The 23968-nt window shown below is 34.6% G+C and overlaps 3 pseudogenes; 1 reads left to right on the forward strand and 2 right to left on the reverse strand.

Moving 5' to 3' along the window:
* Window positions 1-3889: 3889 nt before the first annotated feature.
* Window positions 3890-4008, reverse strand: LOC111746344 (annotated as a pseudogene).
* A 4362-nt stretch (window positions 4009-8370) lies between these two features.
* LOC111746341 lies at window positions 8371-8489 on the reverse strand (annotated as a pseudogene).
* Window positions 8490-9264: 775 nt separating this feature from the next.
* Window positions 9265-9767, forward strand: LOC105299413 (annotated as a pseudogene).
* Window positions 9768-23968: the final 14201 nt, after the last annotated feature.

A 23968-nucleotide genomic window follows, 5' to 3' on the forward strand; every position in this document is an offset into this window, starting at 1 on the left:
AACAGATGTGAGACTCTCAGGGTTACTGTGACATTGGAGACAATATTAATCACTAGCAAGTATCAGTAAATATAGCTTTTTCAGCTTCTTAAATTATAATTAGTATTTAGATGTAGACAACCGTACTGTATTTAGTCCTAATCAGGCATTTTTTTCTGCTGCAAACACCCATAGGCGCTATGAATATGCCAGAAAAATATTAGAATGTTTTTAAGCAAAATTTTTATCACACTAATAATATCCCTCGAGTAAGTGCAAACAAGAATTGTTGCTAAAGTTCAATCGATTGTTAATAATAAACATGAAATGAGTGCTTACTGCATGCCAAATGCTTTGCAAGACACTGAGGATATCATAATGAATAAGGTTTAATTCTTATCCTTAAGTAGCTAATTGTTTGATGGGAAAAGACTCATAAACATTTATAAAAGGGTAATGAGGATGTCCACTGATTTAAACTCAACATGTCATTTGGCAGAAAAAAGTGAGATCAGAAATGAGTCTAAATATCTTTGGTCCCACTTCCCATGTCCTGCTAATCATAATTGGAAGTGTCAAGTAGGTCATCACTAAAATGCTGGCCATCCAAACTCACTGAAAACAATCACAGTTTGGAAAACAGAACAGTCCGTATTCCAAATAACAAGCTCAATCATTCTTTAAAAAACTAAAAGTAAGAGCTAACGTGAAATTAACATTTTTATAGAATATAGAATTTACAAAGGACCTTACTTTATGTAGTCCCATTTGACTCTCATAAACCTATGAGTTAAGTGACCATTCTTTGGCATATTTTATAGGTAAAGAAACAGAGTTCAAAAAGCGAAAAAGGTGATTATAACACACTGGGAAATAACAACAGGTGCTATCAAGGATCAGGAAAAGGAAAAATGCCTCAAAGATAGAAGTCAGATGGGATCAAATTAAAGAAAGAAACTGGAAGGAGAGGGGAAAGGCAAGGGGGGAAAGCAAGCCACAGGTGAAAAGTGCATAGGATGGAGCTTCTGATAAGTGAGTAGAGCTTCAGAAGTGCTTATAGAACAGAGTTTGCAGAGACCATGGGCAACAAAATAATAATAGGTTTGAACCCTGCAGAAGAAGCAGCCAGAACATTTGACCCCATTGTATTGCCTTTGACATGATCTTGGGCCAAACAGCAAACAACAAAATTACCTATACTTCCTGTTACCATTTTCTCTCCTCCATGCTCTTAAGACTGCTCTAATAAGCTTCTAGCCCTTCCATCAACTCCATTAACATTTCTCGCGTGAAGATGACTAAAGAATTCCAAATTGCTAAATCCAATGGTTAATTTTCTATCTTCACCTTACTTGACCTAGGCTATGGTCTGAATGTTTGTGTGCTCCCCAAATTCATATGTTGAAATCCCAATGCCCAATGTGATGATATTAGGAAGTGGGGCCTTTGAGAGGTACTTAGGTCATGAGGGTGGAGCCCAGAGGAGTCAGGTTAATTCTCTTATAAAAGAGGCTCCACAGAGCTCCTCAGCCCTTTCCACCTTGTGAGGACACAGCAAGAAGTTGATTGTTGTGATCTGGAGAAGGGTTCTGTAAAAAGAATATAAACTGAGCCACTTTATTAAAATGAAGTTGGAGCTGCCATCCCAGAGGAACTACCTTGCACTTCTCAAACTTTTGGAATGTTAAAACGGGGAAAAATAACCTTTGGACTGGGCCTAAAGCAACATTGTGTCCAAAGAACTGTTTGTATGGATAACAAGAAAGTAGATATTATGACTACTGGACAAATGACTACGGGACTGAAAATTTAAAACACCGTTTAGAATTAAAATCACTATGTTAGCTTATCTGCACCAATAGAAATGCCTTCCTTCTATTGATGTAATTGTTCCCTTTCTCTTTCTCATAAATACTCCTTGCCTTAGTCTTCAACTCAGAACACCATTTGGGCTTCTGCCTGAATCAGTGCTTCCAGAATAGTTATTCTTTTTTATCTCACATAAATACTTGCTGCCTCTCACTTTGTCCTTTTATTTTTAAGTCACCAGCCCTCATCTGACCATACTGGCACTCTGGTTTTGGACTTCCAGTCTCCAGAAATGTGAGAAATAAACCTGTGTTGTTTTTAAGCCACCCATTCTATGGTGTTTTGTTACAGTAGACAACCTATTAGAAAGATTGAACACAACAATTGACATCTCTTCCTGCATATCTAAGAGACAGTTCAAACTAAAAATGTTCAAACCTGAACAACTCCTGATCTTCTCCCCAAACCTACTCTACCTGAAGCCCGCTTCATTTCAGCAGATGGCAATTTCATACTTTTGAGGCCAAAAACTTTGAAGTTATTACTTTTTTAATTCTTTATTGAAATAAGTGTATATATCAGAAGTCTAATGCTTCACGAATTTTCACGAATTGAACAAACGCATGTAACCAGACCAAGATCAAGAAACAGAACTTTAACATTCCAGAAGCCTTTCTTAGATGGACACCTCTACTCATTAGCTCCCTCAATAAAACTGTATTTCTCATACTGCGATTCAGAGGAACACCAAGGAAGAAAAGATAGGAGACATAGAGTATATATATTCAGAAGTTCAAGCATTCATCTACCCTCAGTGCCAAATGAAAAAGAAGAGATGAAAAGAATAGGTGGGAAGGAATAGACAAAGCAATACTAGAAGAAAATTCCCAGAACTAAAGAAAATTTTCCAAAACTAAAGAAAAATATGAGATTTAAAAGGCCCATCAGGTATTAAGCAGGATGTATGAATAAAGACTCATACCAAGATATACTGTGGTGATATTTCAGAAAAATAAAGAAAAAAAAAAAACTTTTAACAGCTTCCAGAGAGTAAAACATTGCCTTAAAAGAGCAAGAATTGATGATGTCTGAATCAATGAAATCTTAATTGTCATAGGCAATATTGTGAAGGAAAAAGAAATGACAATAACAAAACTAAGAAAATAAGATTTTCTTAAAGATTCTTGATCATCTTTACATTGTGTACATTATAAAAATATATGTATTAAAATGGCTGCCTTCCAAAACAAAAATTGTTTGCAATCCCATCACCTAACCAAGTCAATGTTTTCACTTAGACAGGTTTCCTTCTAGTCCTTGTTTATATGCATATTCAAATTTTACATACTTGCAATAGTATTAAATGTAAAAATTATATTCTATGGGCTTATTTTATAATATGTCATGGGAACTGATCTATTTAGTAGCCTTTCTTTATTTCTTATCTTTCTCTATCTCTTCTCTTTACCAATACCTCCTTTACCTACTCGCGGTAACATTACCACTCTTTAGTTTTTGTTTTCAAAATTTCTCAAGTCTTCTCACTTATTTTCTCTACCTCTTAAAAAACTGGAATCAGTCTGTCAAATTTTATAACAAATTTCTGTTAAGCTTTAACTGAAACTGCGTATGACTTACAGATTGAATTGATGTGAACTGCCACCTCTAGAAAATCAAGACTTTCCATCTAGAAGCATGGCATGTCTCTTCATTTATTAAAGTTGCCTTTTTTTTTTCAAGTTGTCTTTTGTGTGGAGAAACTACTATCCTTGTCATAGACATTTGGGAAGACAATTTGGCCATGTCTATTACAGTAAAAATGCATGCATCCTATAGCCCAGCGATTCCTTCTCATCAACTCTGGAGAAATATCTTATTTATTTGCTATTCCTTCTCATCAACTCTGGAGAAATATCTTATTTATTTGTTATTCCTTCTCATCAACTCTGGAGAAATATCTCATTCATTTATTTATTTATTTATTTATTTATTTATTTATTTATTTATTTATTTATGGACAACGCAACCCTTGGTCGACCTCACAGATTGCAAGGACCTTGTTAGCTTATAATCTCTTATTTTTTTTATTTTTTTATTTTTATGCCTACAGCATCTGGTTTTCTTAGGTGGTCTCCCATCCAAGTATATACCAGGCCCGACCCTGCTTAGCTTCCGAAATCAGACAGGATTGGGCTTGTTCAGGGTGGCATGGCCGTAGATGAAATATCCATATTTAAAGATGTCCTACAGTATTCTCTGTAGCAGCAAAAAATAATTAATTAAAAATTAAAAAGAAAGGAAATAACTTAAATGTTTATCATCAGGGAAATGAATACAGAACATGTTTCTGTGCGTCTACCTAATGGAAAGAGGTATTTGCAAATTACATATTCAATAAGGGTTTAATATCCAATAAATATAAAGAACTCATGCAACTCAACACACACACACACACAAAACAACAGTCTGATTTAAAAATGGGCAGAGGACAGACTCTGAGACAACAATTTGGTTGTAAGTTGTTTCTCTGGAAAGTGATCTCAGGAAAGTTCCTGCGTAGGGAAGAGGGCAAGCGAGATAGGGAAGGGATGGCAGCCAATGAAGCGACTGGGTCCATTATTAATCCAGTTACTACTGTGAATCACCAGATTTAATTATACTGGTAAACTCTGGAAATTAGTATGGAGCATATGCCTCATAGTTATTCTGCCTGAGGGGCCAGAGAGCTGAACTATTTATATACAAGCTTTTTGGGGGCGGGGCGGCGGGGAGCAGGCATAATTAAGTCTATAGCAGACTTCATAGTAATAATTGACTGGATCTGAGCCACAGAGATTTTTTTTTAAATTAAATGTATTGAGGTAACATTAGTTAATGCAATTATCTAATTTGCAAGTGTACATTATAATTTAACATCTGTATACTCTATTGTGTGTTTATCACCCAAAGTCCAGTTTCCTTCAGCTACCATATATTTGATCTCTTTTACTCACTTCATACACAAGCTTTTAAAAAAGTCATCAGTTGAGGACTTAACCCAGGTCAGGGGAAAGGAGTGATTAATTCTCTAGGACCTCCACATGAAGTGCATGTGAGCAGAGCAGCACTGCCACTAGAGAAAAATGCAGGCAAAAAGAAGCAAGGGTTCATGCATTAAATTAGTAAGGCTCAGGGGATCTAGGCAAGCCACCTGTACATCTGTTGGTGAATACCAAAGAGGTTAGAACACAGTAAATGGCCTAGAGGAGCTCACAGTCTAGCGAGAAATAGAGGTCAAGGACACATAGGGTTAATCTAAATTAACCTAGATTGACCTGGAAAAAGAGAAATATCTTGAATCATTTGTGATGAGAGGTAAGGAGATAGAGATAGTTGAGAAATAGGTAACTTTGTTGTTACAAGTGTAAGTAGTTGATGAATTAAAGAATCCAGGCCTCATCTTCTGAAGAAGTAGGACCTAGATAATCCCTGAGAGGTGGAGGAGAGAGAGTTCAGCGAGAGATGTTCAGAGGATTGGAAAGGGAGAAAATCAAAGACTTTTTTTTTTATCACATAATGTTGAAAGAGAGAAGAACATAGAAAAAACAATTTATAAAAATTTTAATTACCAAATATAATTTATGGAGTCTCTTGGACCACATGTGTGGATGTAGAGAGATAGTTAATAAAGAGAAAACAATGAATGTACTTCCTAACTTTTCTAATATCATATCAGTCTTGTCACATATTCAGGTGATATCTAAAAAATATGATTTTACTGTCAGTCAGCACTGAGAACACTGATGTTACTAACCCACATCAAATCATCCACTCTTAAAATCTCAGCTTATTGAAGTAATATTCATGGAAAGTTGTTTAAGCAGAATGCTTTCCAACCTTCATCTATTTCTATAAGTATTTTCTTACTTGGATCCTATTCTTATTTGGACCACCAAAAAGATGCATGTCTGGATCACATTTTCTTAGTGCCTCTAAGGATTTCTTTTCTCGAATTGGGAATATTTATTATCTCTTATTATTGAAGATCAAAGTAGTCATATTAAATTTATTTCTACATTTGTCCTGTGTTCATCAATGATATCATCCATTATCATCTAATATCTGTTTTGAAGGTCCATAGTTAAATTTTCTTATTTCAACTGAAGAAATAATATGCATCCTCTCTCTGATAAATTAATGTTGTAACTTGTTTTGCCAATAGTACCAGGCTAAAAGGGCTTGGAAATAAACATGAAGCCTGATTGTTTTCTGTTTGCTTGTTTATCTGTTTGCATTTATCATATTGACCATTTGCTGTATTATTCAGTTGTGATTTTCTCACTCTTTTTATTATCATTGTGAATTTTACTGTATGGCTAAAAGTCTCATTATAGAAAAATAAATACGAATAAATTCCAAAGGGAAAATTTTTTTTAAAAAAAATGAGTAGAGGACCTCAACAGACATTTCTCTAAAGAAGACATACAGATGGCCAACAGACATCAGGAAAAGATGCTCAATGTCACTAATCATCAGAGAAATGAAAAGCAAAACCATAATGAGATATCACCTCACCTATCAGAAAAGCTATTATCAAAAAGTCAACAAATAACAAGCATTGGCAATGATATGGAGAAAAGGGAACCTTTATGCACTGTTGGTGGGACTGTAAATTGTTAATTGGTACAGCCATAATAGAAAACAGTATGGAGGTTTCTCAAAAAATTAAAAATAGAACTGCCAAATGACCCAGAAATTCCACTTATGGGGTTTTTATCTGAAGAAAATAAAAACACTAATTCAAAAAAGTATCTTCGCCCCATGTTCACTGAAGCATTATTTACAATAGCCAAGACATGGAAGCAATCTAAATGTCCATCAATAGATGAGTAGATAAAGAAGATGTGGAATATAAATATATACAATGGAATATTACTGAGCAATTAAAAAATGAAATCTTGCCAATTGCAGCAACATGGATTAACCTGGAGGGTATTATGCTAAGTAAAATAAGTCAGACAGAGAAAGACAAATATTGTATGATTTCACTTATGTGTGGAATCTTAAATAAAACAACAAATGAACAAACAAAACAGAACTGAAACACTCATAGTTACAGAGAACAAACTGATGGTTGCCGGAGGGAAGGGATATGGGGATAGGTGAAAAAGGTGAAGGGGAATAAGAGTTACAAACTTCCAGTTATAAAATAAATAAGTCACAGGGATGTATAATATACAACACAGGGAATATAGTCAATAATATTGTAAAAAACTTTATTTGTAAAAACAGATGTTTACTAGATTTATTGTGGTGAGGAATCGTAATGTATATAAATGTCAAATCACTATGTTGTACAACTAAAACAAATGTAATATTGTATGTCAACTATACTTTAATGACAAAAAAAAAAACATATTGTTATCCATACTTCTGAATACTATACAACAGTTAAATAGAATGAGATAATCTACATGTTTTCACATGGAGCAATAACTAAAACATAATGTTAAACAAACAAACGAAAACACATTATGGAATATACATGTTTATGGAAAGCAGACACACATATACACAAAACAAAAGCACATAAGTATACTAATATAAATGAAATTATTTAGAATTATACACACCAAATGAATAAAATAGTTAACTCCATGCAAAAAATTGAGGTGGGAGAAAGGGATAAAGAGTGATTTCCTTATTCTTGAATTTGAAGAAATAATGACCAAAAACTTCCCTAACCTGGCGAGGGAAATAGACATAGAAACCCAGGAAGTGCAGAGAGTCTCAAACAAGATGACCCCAAAGAGTCCCACACCAAGACACATCATAATTAAAATGCCAAAGTTTGCAGACAAAGAAAGAATCTTAAAAGCAGCAAGAGAAAAACACTTAGTTACCAACAAAGGAACTCTTATAAAACTGTCAGCCGATTTCTCAACAGAAATTTTGCAGGCCAGAAGAGATTGGCAGGAAATATTCAAAGTGCAGAAAAGCAAGGACCTACACCCAAGATTACTCTACCCAGCAAAGCTATCATTTAGAATCAAAGGACAGATAAAGAGCTTCCCAGACAAGAAAAAGCTGAAAGAGTTCATCACCACCAAACCAGTATTACAGGAAATGTTGGAGAGAACTTCTTTAAGAAGAGGAAGAAAAAAAGAAAAACAAAGATAAAAAATATGAATAATAAAATAGAAATAACTACATATATATCAACAATTACTTTAATATGTAAATGGATTAAATGTTCCAATCAAAAGATAGGGTGGCTGAATAGATAAGAAAACAAGACTCTTACATATGCTGCTTACAAGAGACTCAGTTCAGATCGAAAGACACATATAGACTGAAAGTAAGGGGATGGAAAAAGATGTTTTATGAAAATGGAAACAAATAAACAACAACAAAAAGGTGGAGTAGCAGCTTATACCAGACAAAATAGAGTTTAAAACAAAGGCTATAACAAGAGAAAAAGAAGGACCTATTTTTCCCACTTCTGGGTATTTTTTTTTTTTTTTTAGTCGAGGCAACCCTTGGTTGATCTCATAGATTGCAAGGACCTTGTCAGCTTACAATCCCTTATTTTTTTATTTTTTATGCCTACAGCACCTGGTCTTCCTAGGTTGTTTCCCATCCAAGTACTAACCAGGCCCAACCCTGCTTAGCTTCCAAGATCAGACGGGATTGGGCTTGTTCAGGGAAGCATGGCCGTAGACCCACTTCTAGGTATTTATCCGAAGAAACCCAAAATAGTACTTCGAAGGAACATGAGAATCCACATGTTCATTGCAGTATTATTTACAATAGTCAAGATATGGAGGCTACATGGATGTCCATCAATGGATGATTGGATAAAGAAGTGGTACATATATATATTGGAATATTACTCAGTGATAAAAAAGAATGAAATCTTACCATTTGCGACAATATGGATGGATCTTTAAGGTATTATGCAAGTGAAATAAGTCAGACAGAGAAAGACAAATATCATATGGTCCCACTTATATGTGGAATCTAAAGAACGAAATCAACGAACAAACAAAACAGAAAGAGACTCATAGATGCAGGGAACAAGCTGACAGTTGTCTGATGGGAGGGGGCTGGGGGTGGAGTGAAAAAGGAGAAGGGATTAAGAAGTACAAATTAGCAGTTACAAAATAGTCACAAGGATGTAAAGTACAGCATAAAGAATATAGTCAATAATATTGTAATAACTATGTATGGTGTCAGGTGGATACTAGACTTACTGAAAGGATCACTTCTGTAAATCATATAAATGTCTAATCACTATGTTGTACACCTGAAACTAATATAAAATAATATTAAATATCAACTGAAATTGAAAAATTAAAAATTAATAAAAATAAGTACAATTTATAAAAAAAAAATAAAGTTCAAGTGATTTGAGGTGCTTATTCTCAGCTTGTCTGACCAAGACCCCCTGAGCACCAACCTTAGTCCCCCACTGGGCCCCATTTCCTCTCCAGCAAGATGAAAGAACTTATGATCAATCAGGGGACACTTGCCAAACTGCAAGCATAATTGTGCATTTGTGGGAAAGGAACTGCTTGCAGATAGAAGAAGGTGGTTCACAGAACAGCTACAGCAGATGATAAAAAACTTAAATTCTCCTTAAGAAGTTAGGTGTGAACTATAACTCTGATATTCAAGAGGTGAATATGTTTATAAACCAAGGAACAGTGATCTACTATAATAACCCTAAAGTTCAGGCATCCCTGGCCGCGAACTCTTTCACCATTGCAGGCCATGCTGAGACAAAGCAGGAGACAGCAATGCTACACAATGAAATGCTCTCTTAAACCAGCTTGGTACAGACAGTCTGACTACTAGTTTAAGGAGATTAGCTGAACCTCTGCCTAAACAATGCGTAGATGGAAAAGTATCACCTTTTACTGGAGAAGAGGAGGATGATGAATGAAGTTCCAGATTTTGTGGAGAATTGTGATAAGGCTTCCAAGATTAAAGCAAGATGAATTGAGTCAACTTCTGAAGAAGATAAAACTCGAAAAAGTTACTGGGAGTTGCTATTTTATATTATGACTGCTTTTTAAAATTTTGTCGATGGATCTGATAAAATCTCGATCTCTAACATTTTTAAGGCCAAGTCCCTTGAACACTGCAGCTCTTTTCAGTTTTTGCTTATACACAAATCATTCTTTGCAGCTAATTAAGCTAAAGAAGCCTGGGAATAAAGTTTGAAACAAAGGTTAATAAAGTTCTTTGCTTAGTAAAAATAAAATAAAATAAAAATAAAAGCTCAAGTAATTTTAAAATATTATTTTTATTAGACCACACATATTGGAATTTCAAGATTCCACCTGTTCTCACATATTGTCCAGTTAAAAAGATGCAAGATCTTCAACTATAAAACCCATGTTAATTCAATTTATCTGCTATTCAGATTCAATCCAAAAGAAGCCAACATCACAAATATTTGCAAAAGTGAAACAATCATATTAAAAAATAATACATTGGAATGGAAAATAATTGCTAAAATCCAAGAGAAAGGAAGGAACTCCTCCTCTTGGCCAATTAGAATTCGTCTTTAGGTGATTAGCTTTTTTGTACAGGCAATTTTATTAAAAGACAAAATATTTCTTTCACCTGACATTTATATAGCATAGTAGTTAAAGCTCTGGAGTCACGAGTTCCTGCCTCACCAGCTTCATAACCTTGAACATATCTGATTCTTAGCTTCATTGTTATTTTTCTGATTTGTATAATTTGAATTGAATTGTAGGAAAGGGTAAATGAACTAATACTTGTAAAGTCCTTAAAGCAATGCTTGGTACAAAGTAATTGCACTCAACGATACCTATTATTGTTACATTATTTGTCTTAGTTCAACAAATATTCACTAACAAGACACCATGCATCAGACACTCCACTAGCCATTGGTGATACAGAAGTAACTGAAAATCAGTCCCGGCCATGTCAAAAGCTTACACGATGTAGAACAAATAGACACATATGCCCATAATGTCAATACAATGTAGTAAGTGCTTTAAAAGAATAATCGCAGGGTACTGTGAGCATACTGAGGAGGCTCACTCAACACAGGATTGGGGAGGGAAGAATAGAAAAGTCAGGCACTTTTGACACGGAAAACTATAAGAACTTGCTCCCCATTCCTTTTCCTCAGTAAAGGAGAGAAAGTCCTTGGTAGATTATTTATTCTGCTCCAAATTTAAAAGCGACCCACCAGAAATTGAGCTACCAAAAGATTTTCTGATTACAGCTCAAGCTTGTCAACTAAGAGAAACCACTGAGATCCGACAGGGCTGCTCCACAAGACAAGTTGAGAAACAACTGCAAATCGGGTTGTAAAGCTCACAGGGAATCTACTTCTTCCGCAGAATGCCAGCCTTTCATAACATATTTTCCACAGAGAGTATTTTGTGGTAAGTTTCCAGAGACTGCGTTTCACAACAAATATCTAAATCCCCCACCAAGGGTTCAAGATTGTATAAACTTTAGATAAACATGCATCTCTATTTTTAAAAAAGGCATGACATTGGCTTGTATGAATTAGAGTATATTATCTAGGAACTATTAGGTAACTTTCTAACCATAGTTTACAATCTTACAAGGTTCAGACTGAATATTCCAGAGAGAGAGAGAGAAAATATGATACTGATTAAAATACCAACCTATAAGACTGCAATGAGTTAAGGAATGCTTTCCAACTAATTCAGTGAGAACTGCCTACTCCAGGACAAGCCAAGAGATTTCTTGTCCATAAGAGCTCATGGTCTAGTCAGAAAAACAAAGTGCACATACAGAAAATAGAATGCTATCAAGTCTTATACAATATAACTTTAAGTATAGCTTTCAGCAAGTGGGAATTTAGCTAGATTTTGAAAAAGGATTACATATCCCTTATGAAAAACTTGCAATGGCTTCTCATTGCTGACAGGATAAATCTGTTCTTCTCACCTTAACTCACTCACCATATCTCAGTGATAATCCTCTGGTCCAGCTAGAATGACTTAAGCAGCATGCCTCAATTTTCTCTTCAGGAATACTTTCCTGTACAATTCCTAACCATAGGTAGCCATATTAATCTCATCTTGTCCATGAAATCCTCCCAGTTATAGCACTCTATGCATTCTTCTTCCACTTACCTGCAGTCTACAGTCTAATATCTCTAGGCAACCTCTACCTCTACCACAAGAATTTGGTCATGAATGAGGAAAATTAACAAATAGATCAGAACAGAAATATGCAAAGTCTCCTTATAAGGTCAGAATGACTCACAGGCTTCCAACACTTGACTGCATCTTTTTTGAATTATTTATGTCTCTAAGGAAAGGAAGAATTAAGCAAAAAAAAAAAAAAATCTCAAAAGCTAGAGCTGACTTTGTCCAAAGAGCACCTTCCTGGGGAGAGGGAGGCTTGGGCCATGGACTCAAATATTTCTATTCCCTAACACAAGGCATTGTTCATGTGGAGAGAGAGCAGGTGCTTCCAGCCAATAGACTTCACATATTTCTAACTCCACTAGTACCAGCATTTTCTACTCAGTAGAAGGTTCCCTATAATCTGCATTGTTTAAAATCAGATTTATTCTGGGATAAGTTACATACCTTAAAAATCTTGCTATTAGGAGTATAGTTCTATGAGTTTTGACAAATGCATATGGTTTTATAACCACCACCACAATCAAGATGTAAAATATGTCACTTAATTTCTTTTGTAAGTTTGTCAACAATGAGAAAAATGTACTGTTCCTAGAGACATGCTTGTAACAATTATTTTTCACTAATAATAATAATAATAATAATAATAATAATAATAATAATACTGCCCTATTAGTTCGGCTAGGATGAGTCCATTCTTAATATATTGACAAACTCGAAAATAAAGAAAATTGTCATTTCAGACCTGAGTTATATCAACACAATGTATAAAATTAGAAATATGAAAAGTTACCTTAGAATATTTTACAGGCCTGCAAGTCTTGTTGACCATAACTTGATTGCAAATTTTATACTATTCTAGTGTGTCAAACAAAAGAAGTTGGTTTGGGCAGACATTTTCTAGACAAGTGGTATTCAAAGTATGATCCTTGAACTGGTGCCCTTATATGAACTATTTGTTATGGGTCCATAGTAAGATAAGTACCAAAACTAAGAGCAAGCAATTAGCATCTTCTATTGCAATTTGACAAAGTAATTAAAAAATAAAAATAATAATTTTATATCAGTTGAATCTAAAACTAAAAATTTGGGGATTGTAGTTTGTATGTCTTTGTTTCATCTTTCTAGTGATTTATTTGTATTGTGATTTCAAAAGGTATTGGTCCATGATAGACTTGGGGGATAAAAAACTCATCCTTCCTTACACAGATTGAGAAGCACTATTCTAGTGCAGGCCTCTGCCACTTCCTTCTTATACCTACTAAATCTTGACCACTCAGTTAATTCTTAATCATTAAACTAAGGGTCAGCAAGCTTTTTTTGTAAAGGTCAGATACTAAATATTTTAAGCTTTGTAGGCCATACAGTTTCAGTCACAACTCCTATACTCTGCTGTTGTAGATATAACTAGCTATAGACAATATGCAAATTAGTGAGCTCGACTGTGTTCCAATAACACTTTATTATAATGGAGGCAGGCTAGATTTTTTCCATGGATTGTAGTTTGTCAATCCTTGCCTTATGTTATTTAACGTTGTCATATTAAATTACAAACTCTTCATCAAGGACAGACTTAGGGTTTCTCTCTTTTTTAATTTTTTTTTTTATTTCAAGCAGTGGCTACAAATGCCAATAAACCTTTTAGAACAAATCAAAACATGGTGAAGGATAGATTGGAAGACTGGAAGAGAGTATTCTAGGTAGTGGGGACAGAAAAAGCAAAAGTATAGAGTTAGGAATACCAGTGAAAGTAAATTGACAAAAGCCAAAAAATCTGAGAATAATTTCAATGTTTCCATCAATGATACGAAGTGCTTTAAAAAGGTTCCTGGCAATTTTTTTCCTGTCTTCATTGAAGATAGAAAAGAGAAAACAAGTTGGCATTTTCTCAGAAAGGTTTTATGTGACGAATAAAGAACTGGTAAACTTTAGACTAGGTTACCAAAGGAACTTGCTCAGCAGGGGAAATCTTTCAAAATAATATTAATACGAATTGGTCTGAACTGTTTGAAGAGATTATGGTGGGTGTCCAAGAAATATCCTGGATAATTCCTCAAGGTTGTTTTCATTTTCAAGCCTATGAATTCACCAGATGACCCATTTTTTTTCCAGATATAAACTCTGTGCTTCTAATAAAGAAGTTCTAAAAGGGAAGCATAATATTTTGTTTAAAAATAATTAATATTTCAAATTATATGATACATACTAATTATATATTTTTGTGCCCAGTAAAAACATATTGTCTAAAATAAAGATTTTAAGAAAATTACCCACTGTAATGGATGACTAAGATTTAATTAAAATTTGATAGCTTTAGCCTTAGGTCATATAAATTTCCATTTGGGCATTAATACTTAAAGAGTTAGAGGAAGGAGAATAGGTTATAAATATTGCAGAGGTGGAATATGAGGAATGTTAAATAAGTGAATTGTTAGTCTTTATTACAGCCCCAAAATTGTCATGTATATCCACATTCATTTACACGGTATTTATTGAGTACCAACTGTGCCAAGAATTGTGATGCACAATGAATCAAGTATAATCTTGCTTTCAAGGAGCATATACTCTAGGTAGAGTGTAAAACATGTTGAATAAAATAGTATGACAGATGAGTCAAATTTTACTGCAATTTGACAGACTATATTGGTGTTTTCCAAAAGCTGTCATATATGTCCTTCAAAAATTACTCAGGTAGCTTTATTTACACATTTTATTGTTACTATATCTTCCCAGAGTAGAAGAGCTATTGTCTTTGCAAAAGAAAAACAGCGTTTTTGGAGTAACAGAAAGTTAATTAGGCGAATGTGATTGCCTGAAAACATGTCTAATGGAAAAATGTAACAAAGAGCATAATGAAAAAGTTTCAGACCTGAAAAACACATTTCAGTGTCTTTTGATCTATACTTAATATGGAATCAGTCCACAATCATTAAAAAAATCATTTAAGATTCATAAAAGTCACACTACTCATAGCAAAATTCTTGGCAGTTGAAATATTTACAAAAGCAAAGTAAGTCATGTTGTGGAAGAACTATGCAGCTTCCTTAATTAAATCAATTTATATCGATTTATACATTAAAGCTAAAATGTAAAGTATATGATAAGGTCACATCTTGGGGGTACTTAATGGCTTTATTAACCATGAAAATTACCATTAACAAGAACCTTTTAATGGCCAATTTAATATGACAATTTTGATTTTTTTTTTTTAACCACATGTTGCATCATGCTCGGCTTTCACAAATAGGAGCACTTTAGTCTGATTCTTACATAGCTATGCTGAATGCAAATGTGTTTAATCTAGTATAGCATCCATTTGCATCTGCCAGCTCCCTAGATTTAACTCAGAGTCACTAAGATTTTCTATCTAACCCAATTCTTGTCATATGTGAGGCCCAGAAATCAGACCTAATACATCTTTTGAATATTCCCACTCAAGAGGGGGTCTATTACTTAAAGCTTCTCACCAAAGCCTGAGGGCCTTGACTGATTTACCAACAATAGCCTCCTTGCATTGTTTTCTGTGTTTTGGTCCTCACAGTCTTAATTTTGCTCGGATTAAATTTTTATACTGGTTTATGATTTTGGCTTTTGTTCTATGTTCCTAGCATATTAATCTCATCTCATGGGCCTTAATCATGATCACATTGTGTTTCTTACTACCTTGTCTTGCCTGATACTTTGATTCTAGTAAATTACTTCAATTCCCTAACCTAAATCTCCATCTCTGGGTTACATATGTTCCAATTTCTGCCTGGTGGTATACTGGTCAGAATTTTAATGATGAAGTTTCTATTGGTTTATTCATTTAATGAACTTGTATTTACCTGTGCAAAGTACTCTCTTAGCTTTGGTAATACAGAGATAAATGAGACAAAATCCTTGTCCTCAAGGAGTTTACAGCGTAATGAAGGATCAGAGAAGTTAATCAACAACTGTAATAGAATGTGTTATAAAAGTATTACATCAAGGGAGCTATGCAAACACAAAGAAAGATATTCAGGAAAGCTTCCTGGAGGATGTGATCCTTAAGCTAAATCTTGAAGGTCTGATAGGAATTCATAAAGCAGAAAAAATAAGTAAGAAGGCAGGAAAGATATTCCAAGAAGAAGGAACAACATATGTAAGCAAGAGATGGCATGGGTGATTAGAGGAACTACAAGTACTTTAGTATGGCTGAAACATATTTGCAGCAAAGTAGTGAAATATGAGGCTGATGAGAGCCAGATCGTGAAAAGCCTCATTGTACTATACTCTAACTAGTAGACAATAGGAGCCCATTGAAGGGGAGTAACCAGAGGAGTACTATGATCAGATGTGTGTTTCAGATTACTCCTCAGGACTGTGGAAGATGGATTAGAGACAGGTGAAAGGACGGGAACAGAGAGGAGACTTACTATAATCCACATAATATGTAATAAAGGACCTAAATAAGATGGATGCAAGAGGAATGGGAAGTAGGGGGTGGAAATAAGAGGAAGAGACATAGTCTTCGATCATACAGAACTTGACAAATCACTGAGCACAGGATTTTTAAAAATCTAAACTAACCCTGTTGTTACATTAAGCGAAGAAACTATAGTTGAAAGTTTGATGCAGACAACAACTTCTTTAATGAAACTGAGTATGTGGTGCGTATAAGCACCTGAGTGGAGATAATCCACAGGCAGGTAAGAATGCCATTCTGTAGTTCAAGATAAAAGTTATGGTTGGGATCGATTTGAGGGTCGTCTGCATAGAAGTGATAGCTTATAAGAATGAGTACATGATGAAAATCTGGACAGGTTTTTAAATGAAAAAATGAAATTTTAGATAAAGCTAGAGTTTTTAGTAGGTTTAGCATTGTTGATATAAAGAAGTACAGTGTCAGAAGGAAAGTCATTATCTTTCCTCTCCCTTTCTAAAAAATTTCAACTAATTCTTTTCCAAGTAGTTTCCCTTACTCAATTTTCTGACCCTCTTCACAAATCCTCTTTGAATTAGATAGGTCAAGGATTATCCCTTTTATAAGAACTTTCTGGTAATCCTAGCACCTCTGTCCTTTCTCCCAGGCAGATTTCTGATCCCAGCCAAACCTAAAGACCTTTGCCCTGCCCTAGCATGACACTCATTTTATGGGAGGATCAGGGCAGTAAGTGTTCAAATGTTTGTCAGCGGCCACACAGCAAACCCGCAGAGATATAAAGGCAAGACCTCCAGACTGCTGACTTCACGTCTAGGGCTCTTTGCACTACATTTTATGATGAACTTTCAGGATTCTATCTATTTCGCAAAGCAAAGCAAAGAACTTGCAATATGAAATTTGAATATACATGTATAGTTATAAAAATTTGTTATTTATATACAAATGAGCAAAAGGTGAAAAAATTTAAACATCTCATAACTAATATTTATTTTTATTTTTTACTAACCATGTTTTATCTGCACTTGAAATCAGTTCCCATACAAAAGTCTTTTTCTCTTCCTCTCTCACATAAATAAGAATGCTCATTAGGAAAATATGGAAAAGCTATTAGCATTCAAGGACTTCAAAGTGACATAGTATACTCTGAAAACGGCCAGGGAATTTTCACAAAAACACAGAAAGCAAAAACTACAAAAGAATCAACTTGTGTCTGAAAAATAAGGAGTTAAAGTTTTTGCATACTGTAGAAAGTACATGGAAGAAAGGGAGTAGCGTTTATAGGCAATAATGAGATAACTTCCACAAACTTAAAAATTGTTTACCCTTTTGAGGGTTAAAAAAAATAATCACTATTTTTTCTCCTATCTATGTTCTTCTAGCTAGGCTAATAATCAAATTAACAGAGATAGATTAACAGGAAACAATCAAATTTTAATGCATGTGCATGGAGAATTTTCATATGCATGAAAATTCCAAAAACTGTGAGGGAATTTTCATATGCATGAAAATTCCAAAAACTGTGACATTTTGGACAAAAGAGCAAAGGGGGACATGGAGTCTTAGATTTCAGAGGTAAGAATGACCAGTTTACAGGTAGTTGAGGAAGAGTGAGACACACAGGTAGGCGAATCCTTGCCAAACAACTCAGAAATAGAACACGAGGTATCTAATTAACAGGCCCCTGCCTGAAGCCCTGCTATTTATCATATTTAATTCAAAATAGGCTAAGGTAAACATCCTAAGATTTCTCTCCTGAAGCAGATTTTTCTGCCTGAATCTCTTGAGCAGGTTCTTTCTGTGTCTAGTTACTTAATAAACCGCTTAAAGTCAATATTGCAGAAAGAGAGCTTCAGGATGGCAAAACTTTGGTTCCCTTCACCCTCTAGCTGAAACTATAAAATCAAGGCCTAAGGGACCATCATAGATAGGCAAACACATGCCAAAGAAAGAGAATGGTCCCCTGGCTACATCAAGACAAACAAAATATATTAACATATCTAAAGGAAGAATGGGTCCATGCAAAAGCAGGCTGGCAGACAGGAATTTAGGAAGAGAATGACAAATGCCTTGGCAATACTCATCCTAGCACTGCCCTGGGGAGAGAGTGTGAGGGCCACATAGGGCACTATAGGCCCTTTAGCATGTATATGACTGTAACAGAAATAAACACATTAATCTTTCAGGGCTATTTGAGATCACACATAAATTTTATCCCACTAATACTCCTTGCATGCTCCTCAAGCTATCCTCCTGCTTTCTCTGAGGAGAGAACAATTTGTTCACTTCAACGTGAGCATTCCATCCACTATTAAGAGAGGAGGTATCTGAAAAATGCAAAGGAAAAGACTTGCAGGAATGACCTGCTCAAGTGGGTTGTAGATTAACCACACCCTATAGATCTTTAAATGGCCTTCTGGAAACTTGTCACACCTACTGATGGTCCGGAAATTCCTTCCCCCTTGCAGCCCCCGCCAGAAACTCCCCCTCCCATCCTGAGTCAGGAGGTGCATGTAGACCCTCAGGCAAAGGAATCATGCATCCCTTGCATGGAACACTAAAGAAAGCTAACTGGAACGAGCTTGTGCATCTGTGAGCTCTGCCGGCCCGATAAACTCTCCTTCCTCTAACAAAGTTGTCTGAGTGTCCAAATTTCCTCCGTTGGGTTTCGTTTCCTGCAACACCATGAGAGTTGTATCTTGTGTTGCCAATCAAATTTTGGCATTCTGAAATGTTGCTTGTGAATTTAGTCAATATGAGTTCCTCTTTGGAACAGAGCCTAATCTCCAGGTGCAGACAAATCAAGTTTCTGAGGCTACCCGGTTCACCAACACCAACAGAAAGCGGCTTTTATTCACACTTATAGAAGAGATGTACATAATCAATACCTTAGTAATTACTCTATGGTCTACTTGAAAAGTCTGGGTTAGTAGTAGAAACTATGTGTGTGATTGACAGAAACGTAGTGTTAAAACTGAGAATGGTTTTTAGATAATAAGTTAAAAAAAATCAGTGTTGAGATACAATTGCATCTTTGGGCTGAATCCAATTCCCAGATGTAGTGCTCTACCTCATATTGTTCTGGCGCGAACGATTCTGAGACCCACGGAGCCAATCGAGATTAATTATGAGCCTTTATTAGCCGGCCGGCGACTGACTCTCTACCACGCAGGGCTAGAGGAGATCAGCCCCGAGCTTTCAGAGCAGGCAGCTGATAAAGCTCAAGACCATATCCTGGTGGTCTCTTGAACAAGCCAGCAGATTACAGAAGTAGAAGTTGGCTTTTAGCATATCTTTGCCTGGAACAACACCCTTAATTAACAAGTAAATGGATTACAGAAGCAGACATTGGCCATCTACATATTTTATACAATACACTTCCTAAACCACACACAAGCAAGTAGGACAACTTCTGATATCTAAAGATATTTCTTCCCTGTAGCTGACTTAGCTAGTTTGCTCACTTGAAAATTTTCCACCCTTAACAATATCTACCTCAGATATACATGTACTGTTCGTGCAATCCCAAGTATACATATGTAGTACTGTATGGATTATATAGGTGCATACATTCTCCTTTTCTCCTTCTCCCTTCCTTTCTGAAAAGTAGATTAGTGGAACAAACAGAATTTTGCAGGTTAGACAGATCTGAGTTTGAATCTCAGTTCCACTATTTCTCAGTTTTTTATTTTCTCTATGCTTCAGCTTCTTCATCCCTAAAATGTAGATAATAAGAATCTCATAGAATTTTTGTGGAAATTAAATAAAATAATATGTGTACGATTTCTGAAATTTTGTTTTTATTCCAGTTCCTTTCCATTCCGTGGCCAATTTAAACACACACACACACACACACACACACACACACATTTTACTTGACTATAAGCTTCATGAGAACAGAGATCACAGCTGATTTTTGTTTACCACTCTATCTATAGTATGTTTTCTTTAAGGGGTCCTCGAATCTATACAGAATTATAAAACCAGATTGGTTAAGAAATTGAAGTTTTGTTTAACTGAATTTTCCAGTCACTTTAGGGATCTCTCTTAGTTAAACTAAAATATCATATACACTAAAGGCCTTATCCTGTGTCATTTCCGTAGAGTTTATTTTATGATCATTGATTAATCAATGTAAAGTTTATTTAAGTGACTTTTTGCAGTATTTGTTTTTATATAAAACTTCAGATAGGTAACTGTTAATTTGGTTGGGCTGCTGTAACAAAGTACCACAAACTGAGCGGCTTGAACAAGAGAAATTGATTGTGTCACAATTCTGGAGGCTAGAAATAAGATGAAGACATCAATAGGGTTGGTTCCTTCTGAGTGCTGTGAGTAAAGGATAGGTTCCAGGCCTGTCTCCTGACTTATAGATGACTGTCTTCTCCTGGTATGTCTTTATGTTGTCTTCCCTCTATCCATGTCTGTCTTTGTGTCCAAATTTATCCTTTTTATAAGGACACCGGTCATATTGGATTAGGGCCCACCCTAATGACTCATCTTAACTAATTCTAACAGCAATGATCCTATTTCCAAATAAGGTCATTTTTTTGAGATACTATGAATTATTGGGAGACACAATTCAACCCATAACAGCAACTTCTAAGTGATTATCTTTAAGGCTTCGGGGCATAGTCTATCCCAGGACTGCTTTCTTATTGCATATAGTAAAAAACATTTGACACTTACTGAATTACATTTTAGAATGTTTTGACTATTCCCAAATAATCTTAAAATGCACATAGTATTGTGATGGTATGACAAGTATATCAACATAAAAGAAGACTTTTTGCTCTGCTGGGTATAGGGTGTGGGAATATAATAGAAGCTATTTCATTTGAGTACCTCTTCCATCAGGTTTTCAGTCTGATGACTTTCATATTGTACTTCATAAGCTCTATCCACAAAAAAATGCTATGTGCTTTTGAATATTTTTGTCTTTTACTCCAAAAGATTAAACTCTCTGTTATGTCAACATTACTACAATACAACTAGATGTCATGTAATTTTATTTTACATAAATCTTGGCAAAGACTACCTTGGTGCTTTTGTCTTGGCTAAGAACCAGGTACATTTGTGCTAGATATATATCAACTGCTCCTTTTATTTTAAAACTTTACATGTGTCCTATATAATTGATTTTTCCAACCTATCTAATTACCCTTGATAATATTATAATTCTTTTAAATAATTAAATGGGCTATGACTGCTTTCAATTCTAATAACAAAATTCTAACTTGATACTGCAATTTTAATATTGGCAATGCAATACCTGGAATGTAAATGCATTTAGCTCACATTCCACGTGCTTCATTTGTGATACTTATATTGAATAATAAAACGTTCAATATAATACAACATTTATAAATCTAACTCTTTAATAAAGATGGGGCTATATATTGATCAGTTTATGAGCAGAGTTTAATTTTTGAGATACAATATTTAAAACTGAAGATTACATTTTTATAATTTAATTCATAAAGAGACCTATTCTATTACTATAGATCTTATTATTTCTTAATCCAATAACCAAAATTAAATACATTCATTTTATTTTCTTTGTTACCTAATATGATAGCCAATGACCTCTTTGAAATGAAATTTTATTTTCCTTTCTTATTTTGTTTACCTTATATTCCCTGTTTGTTTTGATGTCACTCAAATATTTTGTCATGCTTAAAAATAATCTTTTAATTGGATAGGTTTAGTTTATTACAACATTTTCTTCAATTCAAATTTACTTGAAACTACATGAACTCAATCCATTTTCATTTACGTGATTTTAAACTAAATGAAATCTAAGCAACTTTCACTATTATAGCATTCAATAATGATGAAAAAAATAACTTTCTATATTTTGGCAAAAGTTTCCTGTGCCACTCACTCTGCCCTCAGCCCCTGACCTTTATAGAGCATTAACACAACATGTGTAGTTATTTTTTTTTCTTTAGAAACAGGTTACCATTGGAGATTTTTTTTTACCTAATCTCTACTGTGTCTTCAGATTTTAAGTCATAAAACCAAGATTTAAGATGTTTTGTGAAACTGGAAAAGTCACAATTCATATTCTTATTTTTCTCCTCATTAAAATGGTTATAATTATCTTTGCCTTGACTACTTCATATAGTTTTTGTGAGGTTCGAATGATATAATATACACAAGGGCCCTGAACATATATGTTAGAATGGTATGCAAATATATGGGCTGATATTGTTTTTGTTGTCATTACTGTTGTTGATATTATTATTCAATTATTAAAATGTCTGATATGGGAAAGGAGAGTAACTTTATTAAAAAGTAATTCCATCTAGTTTTACCTATTATATTTCAACATATAATATCTAATGATTCTTAGCTTCCTATATAATATCGTATTAAAAGATTTTTGGAGCATGAAGTAAACTAAAGAGAAAAAGTTGTAATATGAACAGGATTAGAGAATCAAGCCAAGACTTCAGCATCAGGAGCCAGTGGAGAATAAACTAAATAGTAGGACACCTCCAAAAGACTTTCTCTTGCACATGCTTTAATAGAGATTCAGAGATCATCTCCTCCAGGAAGTCTTCCCTAATCATCGTCCAGACTGTGTTTGAGCCATTCTTCTGTGCTCCTATACTTTGTGCTCATCTACAATACATATTGTAATTATTCAACCATTCATTAAATAGATATTTATTAAGGACTCACTATATACCAGGCATTGTATTAGGAATAGAGGATACAATAGTGAATAAAACAATGTCCTTCATTAGAACTTACATTCTAATGAAGGGAAAGGATACAGACAATAAAAAATAAACAAGTAAATATAAAATATGCCATAGGAATAAGTACTATTAGAAAAAAATAATACTGCGAGATAAAGGAGATAGAGAGTGTGGAGAAATTGCTACTTTTGTGTATTATACTTTTATGTAATCTTCTTTCTAAAGTTAACTTTACCTTTGTAAATAAATATTCCTCTAAAACATTCTTTTTATGGTTAATATACACTCCCTTATATGGGTGTATGCACAATACCTACATAACAATCTTCTTCTTGTTGAGAATTTAGCTTTTTTCTCCATAGTAAACAATATTGAGAAGAATATATTTAAAGTTATCCCTTGGGGTATATCCTTTATAATTTCCATAGGATACGTTCCTAGAAATGGTAGGGTTGTTACTCAGCTGCTGCCATGCTAAGCAACTCAGAGTCATCTCCAGTCCTTTGAACACTGGTATTGGCATCGATAGCCACTTTCTGTGGGCATCAATGTCAAGGCCTGGTTATTCTCCTTGACCTTGGACCCATCCATTCACCTTTCTTTTTCTTTTCCCATTAACTCACAAAAAAAAAAAAAAAAAAAAAGATCAAGAAACTTAGTGGTGGAAGCCATGAAGGCTATGATTCTTCTACCAGATGAAATTCCTCAGAACTTAAGGAGACTTTAAATCTAAAGATATTGGTGTTTTAAATTCTCAAATTTCTAGTGCAGTTATGAATGACATCAACCTTAAAGCTGACTGTAAAAGTCTCCAGCTTTACTTCAGCTCCATCATTAATTAGCTCCAGGTAGAGCAAATTGAGGTTTTAAATCTGTTTCTTGACCTTCACTTCCCAGGTTGTGTGACTTCCCTTGCACCTTATTTC

Source organism: Pteropus vampyrus, unplaced genomic scaffold, assembly GCF_000151845.1.
Source record: "Pteropus vampyrus isolate Shadow unplaced genomic scaffold, Pvam_2.0 Scaffold184, whole genome shotgun sequence".
Classification (NCBI taxonomy): domain Eukaryota; kingdom Metazoa; phylum Chordata; class Mammalia; order Chiroptera; family Pteropodidae; genus Pteropus; species Pteropus vampyrus.